The sequence below is a fragment of the Cherax quadricarinatus genome, chromosome 20, assembly GCF_038502225.1.
Source record: "Cherax quadricarinatus isolate ZL_2023a chromosome 20, ASM3850222v1, whole genome shotgun sequence".
In the NCBI taxonomy this organism is placed as follows: Eukaryota; Metazoa; Arthropoda; class Malacostraca; order Decapoda; family Parastacidae; genus Cherax; species Cherax quadricarinatus.
The window spans coordinates 44969766-44982232 of NC_091311.1; the positions used below are offsets into that span (position 1 = coordinate 44969766).

Genomic DNA, 12467 nt, shown 5'->3' on the forward strand with positions numbered 1-12467 from the left:
CCCTCCCTTCTATGGATCAAATCACATTACCTCATTTCCTTACGGATTTAGCGCTTATCATTTTTAGTGTCAGATCAGCAAAGATGGATGCAATGCGGGCTGCAACAGTCTGGTTGATCAAGCAGTGAACAACGAAAGTAATGCTCAATATTTGTCACAGGTTTGTTACACACAGTGTGTGTGTGTGTCATGGGCTGCCACTGATATTCTCTGCCTTGCCTCAGAATTTTTGCATAGCTCCTGACGACGCACGAGAGCGAAAGATCTAGAGCTAAAGATTTCCATCCCCATGTGACTTGTTCTGCGTTGTTAAGATTGCCTGTTTGTGATTGTATTGCGTATAATACACACACATTATATATATATATATATATATATATATATATATATATATATATATATATATATATATATATATATATATATATATATATATATATATACAGAGAGAGAGAGAGAGAGAGAGAGAGAGAGAGAGAGAGAGAGAGAGAGTAATGAACAATTGTCAATGCTAAAACCCCACATGGAGACAGAAACACAGGGGGTTGATTTATCTATACATTTCCACCTCCTTGGATCCTATTCAAGTATTTTTCTGTGTTGGTTAAGACTGGCATTGTGTGTGAGCAGTCTAGATGGAATTTTCTCAATATATGCTTCAAAACTGTCAAAGTTGTATACATAAAGTTTGCCCTGATGCGCCACAATACCGCCGAGGTCTTCCGGACGCACATCTCAGCCTTGAGTTTATATGAAGAGGATTAATATTATTATAATCAAAGAAAGCGCTAAACCTCGCATGGGCCAGTAGGCCTTCTGCAGTGTTCCTCCATTCTTATGTTCTTAAGTTGGGAAACCTGCATGGTGCGTCTCACCCGTGAAGAGAAAGTGAGCGACGGGTGGTGAGCTCTGACCTCCAAACCTGAGGGTAACGGGGACACTGGACTCTTCCCATGTTACACCTTCCTGATTTTTAAAACGCCTGGAGGTTCGTCAATTTTTGAACGATCTAAGCAGCCTACAGGTAAGCTACCTGTGGCCGATTTCGATTTTTTTTAAACGTTACCACTGTCAGCGATATGTGCTCATCCATATGAGGGGGGGATGGATGGACCTTCAGCGAAAGTCTTGTTGAATGCTGCTGCAGTGTGGGTGGCAGTGTGGGTGGTAAAGCTGGCACCTGCCTGCTGCAGGTCCATATATCTTGGATCTCAATGACATACGACCACCGTCGACAACGGTGAAAAAGGAAGACGTTCCTGAACAAGCTTGTAGAGAGACAAAGTTTCGCTTCGTGCAGAGCACTACACAGAGCGAAACACTGTCTCAGAAAAAGATCCTTGCCCTAACGTATGTCGCGACAGACAGCAACGACAACGTAATTAATTACCCCCGAGTGCCAGGTAACCACTCTTACCTGCCATTATCTCTCACATTCCCTAGATAAGACTCTAGTACCAGGGGTCAACAACACCACACAACTCTCTCAGTCACAGTTTGTGTGTTTAAACAGTTTCTTATTCTAAGAAAAACAATGCAAGTGCGCAAAACTTATTTCTATTCAGGAGGGGTAAGGTGGTAAACTCACAGAGGTATATAAATAACAAAAAGGCACAATACCGTGACTGGAACGATACACAAATAACCCGCACATAAAAGAGAGAAGCTTACGACGACGTTTCGGTCCGACTTGGACCATTGACAAAGTCACAGTGTGACTTTGTCAATGGTCCAAGTCGGACCGAAACGTCGTCGTAAGCTTCTCTCTTTTATGTGCGGGTTATTTGTGTATCACAGAGGTATCACATACCTCTTGAGCAAGCCAAAACACAACACAGTGTTGAGGTGGTGTAAAGACTTGGGCTGCAGCCAGCAACACTGTGTTTGATTGAGGGTAAGTCAACTCCAGTGACAGAATGTGAACTGCAGGGAGACGAGACTGGCCAAAGGCCGGGCACTGGGAGCAGAAAAAAACTAGAAGCTCAAAGGTACACTGTCTTCAGGAGTACTCTAGCAGTGTTCCTTCTCTCGTATCATTTTCTTCTTCATATATACCATTTGTCTATTTTGAACGGATGTTATCACTATCTTTTCTATTGTTTCTTTCAAGTCTTCGACCTTTCAGTAACCAGACCCGCGAATATGGACTGGTTCAATCCATTCATGTATGCCTTTGACGAGTTTCGAGAGCCCCTCTACTCTCGGAGCCCGGCCATGGGCCAGGCTCGTATTATAAGGTTCTCACACGTGTTGAATTTGAGAAATGAAATGCCATTACCATCATTGATGTTGTCTTGGGTTGCTGCCAGCAAGGTATATCAACAGTATGATCTCCCACCATGAAAGGGAGCTCATCAATGAACCAATGTGTGAACTCTTCAATCCCGAGTCTCCCAACCTTAAACGCTAATAGTAATAGCACAATGTTTGAACTGTAGTAGTAATGTGATAGCTCAAGTATGCACTCGACTCTCCCTACGGGATTACTCTGATGAACAAAGTCGTTAGTGCTCTCTTGATGCTCGCTCACTTGTGTAGGGTGATGACAGAAGCAGGGAAGCACTTTGGTTTATCTTTTTTTGTGTGTGTGTATCCCATACCCATCTTGAGGGCGGTAGCCACCTTATACCCATTCTATGGATATAGGGACCCAACGTTTTGTAACGATAGCAGAATTAGTTACATAATACACTGACAGACATAATGGGCCAAGCAGTGTTACACTGGATTAAGCAGGGTTATACACACAAAAAACAGCATGGATTTAGGGATGGAAAATCTATGACAGAATCATAGTGATAAAACAGACAGGACTGGGCGGATGGCATCATCTTCGGCTGCAGGAAAGCACTTGGTACGGTACCACTAAGAGATTAATCGAAAAGCTGGAGGAATAGGCAGGGTTAAGGTTTAATGTTCTAGTGGGCCAGAGAGCCCCTGAATATCATAAGGCAAGGAGTAACATTAAGAGATGAAACATCAGAATGGGAAAAGGTAATGAGTAGGCTTACACACAGATCAATACTAAGATCGTCATTGTTCCTAATCTGCGTGAACGGCCTACGTGAAGAGTTTGAGTTGTGTGTGTCACCGTTTGCGGTTGATGTAACTAATGAGAAGAATAAGAACGTGAAAGGAGAGTGATAACCTCCAGGGAGACTTCTACAGACTATAGACGTGGTCAAGCAAGTGGCTGCTTGAGTACAACCCCAAGAAATGCGTAGTCATGCTAAATGGAGGTGAAGGCAGGTGGACACAGTGCAGCACTGGAGGGGAGGGGAAGCTGCAAATATCAGAGAAAAGGACCTGGAGATAAATATAACGCCAAGCATATCACCAGAAATACACATGCACTGTATGATGTACGACTCTCACAGATGCTGAAAGGTGAAATGACTTGGATGAGGCAGTTGTGGAGACGAACTCGATACACAGTTTCAAGAGTAGATATGATAAGGCTTAAGAAGCCAGAAAGCAGTGATACAGGCCAAAGTTGGCTAGGAGGTGGGGGTCAGGAGCAGTCTCTCGACCCCCGGAAATACAACTCTGTGAGTACTTAACACTTACCAGTGTTGGTCACATTAGTTAAACCTTTGAACTGTGTATAATATATCTGTGTTTCATGCGACACCACAACATCCACGCCAGTTACTAGTGTCTCCTATTAGTGGCTGCGGGGACCATCTTCCCCTTGGCCCGGTCTCACACCAAGTCTCCTAGGTTGGAGAGGTAATATTCCAGGATTAGGAACTATTAACAAGCGCATAAAAAAGTAAAAAGTAAGAGTACATTAAATGTACGTTTAGGCACGTAAAACTTGCCTATCATCTTAGGTGTCCATGAAGCAGAAATTAAATCAGTAATTCTGCCAGAGCGGAAAAAAAATTAACAGGTTTGAAATTCACATTCATTTGAGAAGTCGGTTTAATAACGCCATTCCCTTCCACTTCCACGATTATTATTATTATTGGTATAAACCTTGGTAATAAATACCGACAAGTTGGTTTAGAAAGACACGTAAGCAAACACTAACATATTTATTAGAAAACGTTTCGGTCCTGGGACCTTGATCACTTCTAACATACATGTATGTATAATGTTCGCCATGACCATAGTCCTGGCACGGGTCCCAATCTTGCGATGACCCGTCTTTCTAACATACAGAGGTAGAAAGGCATTATATATAAAGGCGGAGAGTGAGGTGTGACGCACGTGACCTGAGGAATGTCATAAGAACATAAGACCTCACTACGAAACGCAGCCTCACACCTCTAACTTCTACAGCAGGCGTCTACACTATCCCCTGTGGGTTCTGTCCCAAGAAATATGTAGGCGAGACAGGCAGAGATCTTGCAGTCCGCTTGAATGAGCATCGAAATGCCTCTAACAGAGACGATGTAAGGTACGCCTGTGTCCTCCACAGAGACTCCACGGGACATTTGATGAATTGGAATGAGGCACAACTCGTTCTCACCGAACCAGACCTCAGACGCCGACGGTGCCTAGAAGCCTCACTAATCGCCGTCACCGACACTATAGAACGCAACACTGGAAACTACAAAATTTCAAAAGCATTGGCATACATGATACTTAAGCACCACCAACCCAACAACACAGGAGTCACATGATTTCAACGTCTACCCGTCCTCATCATAGGCAGAGGTTGTTTTGATAAGGACCTGCCTCGCATGGGCCAGTAGGCCTTCTACAGTGTTCCTCCATTCTTATGTTCTTATGACATTCCTCAGGTCACGTGCGTCACACCTCACTCTCCGCCTTTATATATAATGCCTTTCTACCTCTGTATGTTAGAAGTGATCAAGGTCCCAGGACCGAAACGTTTTCTAATAAATATGTCATAGTGTTTGCTTACGTGTCTTTCTAAACCAACATTATTATTATTATTTTCACGGGGAAGAACTAAATTCTTAAGGGTCATATAGTGCCTGGGAAGAAAGTACGACGAGAGTACTTAGTGCTTATATTCGTTAATTACATATGTAAATAACCTATGCAATTAACCTATGTTAATTGCACAAGTTCTTTAAATGAAATCACTGCATTAAGTGTCAGTCGGAAGTGTTTTTCTTGATAAGTTCGAAACCTTTAAGCCCAGTTTTGTTTTTTGGGACGTCCCAAAAGCAAAACATCTTCCTAAACGGTGTCAAAGGGGGCATCAGAAAAGATGCTATCTTAACAGAGGGTATCAAAACAGAGGGGTATCAAAACAGAAGGGTATCAAAACAGAAGGGTATCAAAACGAGAGGGGTATCAGAAAAGCAAACATCACGAACCATCAACGCATCTAACATTAATTAACGTCATTTTTAAACTTTACAGAGGTGGCTGGGTAAGCCCGGGGAAGGCCTGGGTCACATGACCCAAGGCTCTGGTCATCACATGACTCAAGACCAGCGTCAGGACGCAGGTCTTGAACCTTACTTAGCCTAAGCCTCTAGGCTGGAATACTGCTGTACATTAACATCTCCATTCAAAGCAGGTGAAATCGCAGATCTAGAGAGTGTACAGAGATCCTTTACTGCACGTATAAGTTCTGTCAAGCACCTTAACTACTGGGAACGCTTGGAAGCACTTGACTTGTACTCGTTGGAACGCAGGAGGGAGAGATACATCATAATCTACACTTGGAAAATCTTGGAAGGAATGGTCCCAAATCTGCACACAGAAATCACTTCCTACGAAAGTAAAAGACTGGGCAGGCGATGCAAAATGCCCCCAATAAAAAGTAGGGGCGCCATTGGTACACTAAGGGAAAGCACCATAAGTGTCCTGGGCCCAAGACTGTTCAACAGCCTCCCATCAAGCATTAGGAGAATTACCAATAAGTCCCTGGCTGCCTTCAAGAGAGAGCTGGACAGATACCTAAAGTCAGTGCCGGATCAGCCGGGCTGTGGCTCGTACGTTGGACTGCGTGCGGCCAGCAGTAACAGCCTAGTTGATCAGGCCCTGATCCATCGGGAGGCCTGGTCATGGACCGGGCCGCGGGGGCGTTGATCCCCGGAATAACCTCCAGGTAACCAGGTAACCTGTGAGCCCGTGTCTCGCAGTGTTCAGATCACACGAGTGTGTCAAGTTTTGTAAGCCAATGCGGTGAATTTGATTTGGCTGAGCAATAATGTGGTTATAGTGGTTAACCAGGGTAATGGCTGTAAGCCAGTGAGAAACAGTTACAGAGGTACAGTTGTACTGGATTAAACGTTAGTGAAGGACGCATCCCTTAACTTCTAACACTGTCTCGCATTCCTTGTCAATCAGTAACTAAGGACATACCTAATATAGCTACACATTATAAATATGAACATATATACGTACGTAATATATACACACATACATTGTGGGGCAACTGGGCCATATTTCTGACTGAAAGAGCAGGTACACAACTAGAAAAACTCTTGACTTTTAATGTGGCCATGTATAGGTATGACCATCCATTAAGCTTGTGTTTATATAATATATATATATATATATATATATATAATATATATATATATATATATATATATATATATATATATATATATATATATATATATATATATATATATATATATATATATATATATATATATATATATATATATATATATATATATATATATATATATATATATATATATATATATTCTCTAAAACTGGACTGGGGACGCTCATCCTCAGAGCATTATTATAAAGGGGAAGCGCTAAACCCGTAGGATTACACAGCGCCTGTGGGGGGAGATGTGGAAGGAATTCAGGCTTAATTCAGGGAACTGGAGCACAGATCCAATTCCCTAGATCAAGAGCCTCTCACCAGCGACAAGGAGCCTTCTCTGAGGGACATCCTCAGAAAAGAGAATAAACGTACTTAAGGGAACTCAAGATTTTTCCCGGAGCTGTTTAATTATTTTCTTCTACCACCCCTATATTTTATATATGTGAACTTACAGACAAAATACATTGAAAAAAAAGAAACACGAACATACCTGGAGGTTACCTGGAGGTTATTCCGGGGATCAACGCCCCCGCGGCATGGTCCATGACCAGGCCTCCCGATGGATCAGGGCCTGATCAACTGCTGGCCGCACGCAGTCCAACGTACGAGCCACAGCCCGGCTGATCCGGCACTGACTTTAGGTATCTGTCCAGCTCTCTCTTGAAGGCAGCCAGGGGTTTATTGGCAATTCCCCTAATGCTTGATGGGAGGCTGTTGAACAGTTTTGGGCCCCGGACACTTATGGTGTTTTCTCTTAGTGTACCAATGGCGCCCCTACTTTTTATTGGCGACATTTTGCATCGCCTGCCCAGTCTTTTACTTTCGTAGGGAGTGATTTCTGTGTGCAGATTTGGGACCATTCCTTCCAAGATTTTCCAAGTGCAGATTATGATATATCTCTCCCTCCTGCGTTCCAAGCGTTACCAGTAGTTAAGGTGCTTGACAGAACTTATACGTGCAGTAAAGGATCTCTGTACACTCTCTAGATCTGCGATTTCACCTGCTTTGAATGGAGATGTTAATGTACAGCAGTATTCCAGCCTAGAGAGAACAAGTGATTTGAAAAGGGTCATCATGGGCTTGGCATCTCTCGTTTTGAAAGTTCTCATTATCCATCCTATCATTTTCTTTGCACGTGCGATCGTGGCACTGTTGTGATCCTTGAAAGTGAGATCCTCAGACATTACTACTCCCAGGTCCCTAACATTATTTTTCTGCTCTATTGTATGGCCGGAGTCAGTAGTATACTCTGTTCTAGTTATTATATGGTACAATATATCAAAGATTATGAATCTCCTCCAGCTCTTCCGCAGCCGGACGCGAGCCCAGTATACATCAAGCATTTCCCCTCTGGATGGCCACGCTGAGACGCTGGTACATGAAAGTGGCTGCCCTTGAGTCCCTGGTGGTGTCGATGAGTCTGGAACCCAGTTCTTTAAGGAAACGTGTGGCGTTTTTTCCTCATGATCCCCATTGTCTCACTGGGACAAACTGATACTGTTGGTTTATGTCTCTGTACTTGCTGATCTTGTACTCCTCCCTGAGATCAGCAGCTCCTCCCTGTCGCCCGAAACTGTGATGGATGTAGGTGTCAGCCAGCGTCGACACGCAGGTGAAGTCCCATGCTATGAGCTTGCCATTCTTCCAAGGTGATCCCGTCGGGGTGAATTGTGGGGTTGTGAGTATTGTTCGCTGCTAGTGATCGGGGCTGTATCTCGGCTGGGCATCCACCTGTAGCAAGGTTTTTCTTTATGATGTTGATTTCAGTGTATCTTGCGTACCAGCCCTTGGTTTTGGAGCGGTTAAGCCCATGTAGACGATATTGGTCGGCTTGTGCATCACCGCAAATACATGTATAGTCCGTGTGAATTGGGGCAGCGAGGAGAGCCACTGCATGGGGAAGTAGAATAGAATTCTTCCTTCGTAAGCCATACGTGTCGTAAGAGGGGACTAAAATACCAGGAGCAAAGGGCTAGTAACTCCTCCTCCTGTATACATTACTGAATTTACCAAGAAACACTTTCGTTTTCCTTTCTGGGCCACCCTGCCTCGGTGGGATACGGTCGGTGTGTTGAAAAAATATATATATACGGCGTGCCATATAGGTAAAACTTGCGATTTTGGCTTAAATATCAAAGTTCTTATTGCCATAATACGGCAAACGAAAATTTGTGTACCTGGAGGTTACCTGGAGGTTATTCCGGGGATCAACGCCCCCGCGGCCCGGTCCATGACCAGGCCTCCCGATGGATCAGGGCCTGATCAACTAGGCTGTTACTGCTGGCCGCACGCAGTCCAACGTACGAGCCACAGCCCGGCTGATCCGGCATATGCCGGATAAGATATGCTGCATAAGTGTCTCAATCTTCAACCGATCCGGCACTGACTTTAGGTATCTGTCCAGCTCTCTCTTGAAGGCAGCCAGGGGTTTATTGGCAATTCCCCTAATGCTTGATGGGAGGCTGTTGAACAGTTTTGGGCCCCGGACACTTATGGTGTTTTCCCTTAGTGTACCAATGGCGCCCCTACTTTTTATTGGGGGCATTTTGCATCGCCTGCCCAGTCTTTTACTTTCGTAGGGAGTGATTTCTGTGTGCAGATTTGGGACCATTCCTTCCAAGATTTTCCAAGTGTAGATTATGATATATCTCTCCCTCCTACGTTCCAACGAGTACAAGTCAAGTGCTTCCAAGCGTTCCCAGTAGTTAAGGTGCTTGACAGAACTTATACGTGCAGTAAAGGATCTCTGTACACTCTCTAGATCTGCGATTTCACCTGCTTTGAATGGAGATGTTAATGTACAGCAGTATTCCAGCCTAGAGAGAACAAGTGATTTGAAAAGGATTATCATGGGCTTGGCATCTCTCGTTTTGCAATAATTTCGCAAAAATCATTCTGAAGCCAACTAAAAAAATATATTTCATTGTGTTTGTTTATTATTAAATTACTGTAAACTTATCTAAAATATATTTAGTTGGATTAGGATAAATTAAATTGAGTGTTATAATAAGGTTAGGTAAGTTTTCTAAGATTCTTTTGGTACAAAATTATTTTTTACATTAACATAAATGAAAAATATATATCTTTACACGTATAAGAGGAAATTTTTGAAGGGGGGAGAGAGAGAGAGAGAGAGAGAGAGAGAGAGAGAGAGAGAGAGAGAGAGAGAGAGAGAGAGAGAGAGAGAGAGAGAGAGAGAGAGAGAGAGAGAGAGACGAGAATGTAAATGAATAAACAGACAAAACAGAGTCGTTTATGACGACTGATACAGAGTTTATAAAATTATATGATTTTGAGGAATATGAGAATAAGTTTACTTTGAAAACATCTGGGGCTGTGGTCAGACTAACCAAAAGAAAGCCATGAAATAGCTTATCTGCCATACATTACTGCTAGGTGAATAGAAGTAGCAGGTGTAAGAGATTTTTCCACCTGTCCAGCACTGACAGAGTTTGAACCCGGTTCCTTGTCGTTGTGAGCCGAACGCTATCGGATACCAGGTACACGCCTCCTCCCGGCGTATATACCCTGTCGTCACCCACGGTATTTATCTTTCTAGTAGTGTGCTACTGAAGCCGTAGTGCGGCTGCTTCCGAGTCATGACAGGGAGAGTGGGAGACGAGAAGCCCTACCTACCTGCCCTCCCTGTTAGTGTCGCCCTGGACCTGACCACCACCTGCACCATGTACGACAACACCCCCTCAAAGCTCTTCCTGGTACACTACATCCGTCTTTGGCACGGCATAAAGCAGTGAAAAGAATCTCACTTCCTTATAACATATTTTTCCTTAAGACGAACGTCTAGGGAACACGCTCGACGTCCCTACTCGTCCCCTGCACCCTAAGGGGCTTTCTGACTTTAGTCTTACGAATGTCTGGACTTGCAATGAGAGTTTCACCTATCCATGGTTGATTTAAACAGTCTCTTAAATTTCAGAAATCTTTCACATACGATCCGCCAGTGATTATTTATATATATATATATATATATATATATATATATATATATATATATATATATATATATATATATATATATATATAGATATATTACTGTTAAACTTGCACATTAAAGGTTTTCTTAGCTGCCTGGCCTTGAGTATGTTACCTGCCCTAACACACCTACACTACCTGTTCAACCTCTGCACATGCTTCATCACCACCGCTTAAAACTACGCCAAACTCACCTGTCTTCCCGGATATTCCTCCACCATCACTTTACACACACACACACTACTATCACTGTATTCCACGAAACACTGCACAAAACACACTCACTACAAATAAAGGAACTTCACCAAGACTGGAGGCTACAAGACGCACTCTACCCTCACCACACACACACACAAACTTGACTGGCGACTCCCAGCTCTAGCAAGAATGTTACACGGCCCCGCGCGGTTGCCTAGCGCATGTGTCCTACTTCCCACCTATATTTATTACCTCCCTACATCACTATAACCGCCATTAATAATCCCTATCAGTAACCGTATATTTTCTTCGTTCAATCAACAGCCATGGAAGAACGGAAGAAGACGAGGAAGGGAGAATTTGAGAGAACATATAAGGAAACCTCCTGGAGGAGTTGCCAGACATCGAACTAGGCTGGTTGCACACTCGTCGACTCGACACCACACTCCCACAAACACACTTTCTTGACATAACAAAAACCAGCAGAACATTTGTTTACCTAACACGGGTCTGCACTGCTCCTGTGTCGTAATACTGATCCTTATACTTACCTCAATTCATATTATAATCGTCATTATTATTATTAGTAGTAGTGTATTAGTAATTGTAGTAGCAAAATAGTAGTAGTAGTACAGTAGTAGTAGTACAGTAGTAGTAGTAGTATAGTTGTAGTAGTACTATAGTTTTAGTAGTAGTAAAGTGTAGTAGTAGAAGTAAATAATAATAATGATAATAAATTATTATTATTATTCATGGGGGAAGAGCTTAACCTGTCAGGGTCATGCAGCGCCTGGGGAAGTGGATGCCATCAGGTTCAACCTAAGGGAAGGGTAGCTCTGGTTTCTTGGATGAAGAACTCTTCACCGGCATCAAAGCAACCCCTCGAGTTTACAAAGTACTGTAAAAGACAGGTTCCAAAATTTGTAAAATGTCAACACATAACAGAGATACACGACAACCTGTAAGATGTCCGGCAGAATAGTGATGACTAGTCATGAAGACACAAGAGTGACCCCTGATCATGCGAACACATTAAAGTGAGCACAGAAGTGTTCATATATCAGGCAAGTTTGCCAACATCTGTATCCAACATTTACTACTGTGTGCTAGTTTACAAAGATACTCTCATAAAAAAAAAAGGCTTGTATGGCATCTCGTATTATTATTATTATAATAAAAAAAAAAAGAAGCGCTAAGCCACAAGGACTATACAGCGATGGCATCTCGTAATGGAGAGACATGACTTCCGCGAGCGAGTCATGACTCTCTTGAGAGAGTCATCACAAAAAAAAAAAAACATGTCCGCTCACTGCACCGGTCCAATTATATTTCGAATTTTATGAGTTATTTAAGCATTAGCCCCTTAAAAATCGAAAAAAAACTGTAAACATTCGCACTCACTCAGCCACCAGTACCAGTACCCAGCATCCTCTGAAGACAGAACTTACATTTAGGTGAAATACCAGAGACCTTAAAGAGTGCAGACATAACGTCTTTGTATATGGAACGTAGTAGTAGAGCAATAGCCAAAAATCACAGACCAGTAGCTCTATTATTATTATTATTATTATAATCAAAGGGGAAGCGCTAAACCCGGAGGATTATACAGCGCCTGGGGGGGGAGGGATGTGGAAGGCATTCAGGCTTAATTCGGGGAACTGGAGCACAGTTCCAATTCCCTAAATCAAGAACCCCTCACCAACATCAAGGAACCTTCCTTGAGGGGTCCAATAGCTCTAGCATCCCACGGAAGTGTTAACACTTGCCTGAGAGTCCCATCAAA

General features: G+C 43.0%; 1 protein-coding gene across 8 annotated transcripts in view; it reads right to left on the reverse strand.

Moving 5' to 3' along the window:
• sdt (stardust) overlaps positions 1-12467 on the reverse strand; it is a 660846-nt gene that overhangs the window by 273326 nt on the left and 375053 nt on the right. The window contains exon 1 of one of the 8 annotated variants that reach the window (XM_070087052.1): positions 10772-10853. The exons of 6 other annotated variants lie outside the window; for them this stretch is intronic. The gene's annotated coding sequence lies outside the window, so the exon portion shown is untranslated. Of the gene's footprint in view, positions 1-10680; positions 10854-12467 lie in introns of those variants that run through there. One more of the 8 variants, XM_070087051.1, reaches the window with a different exon arrangement.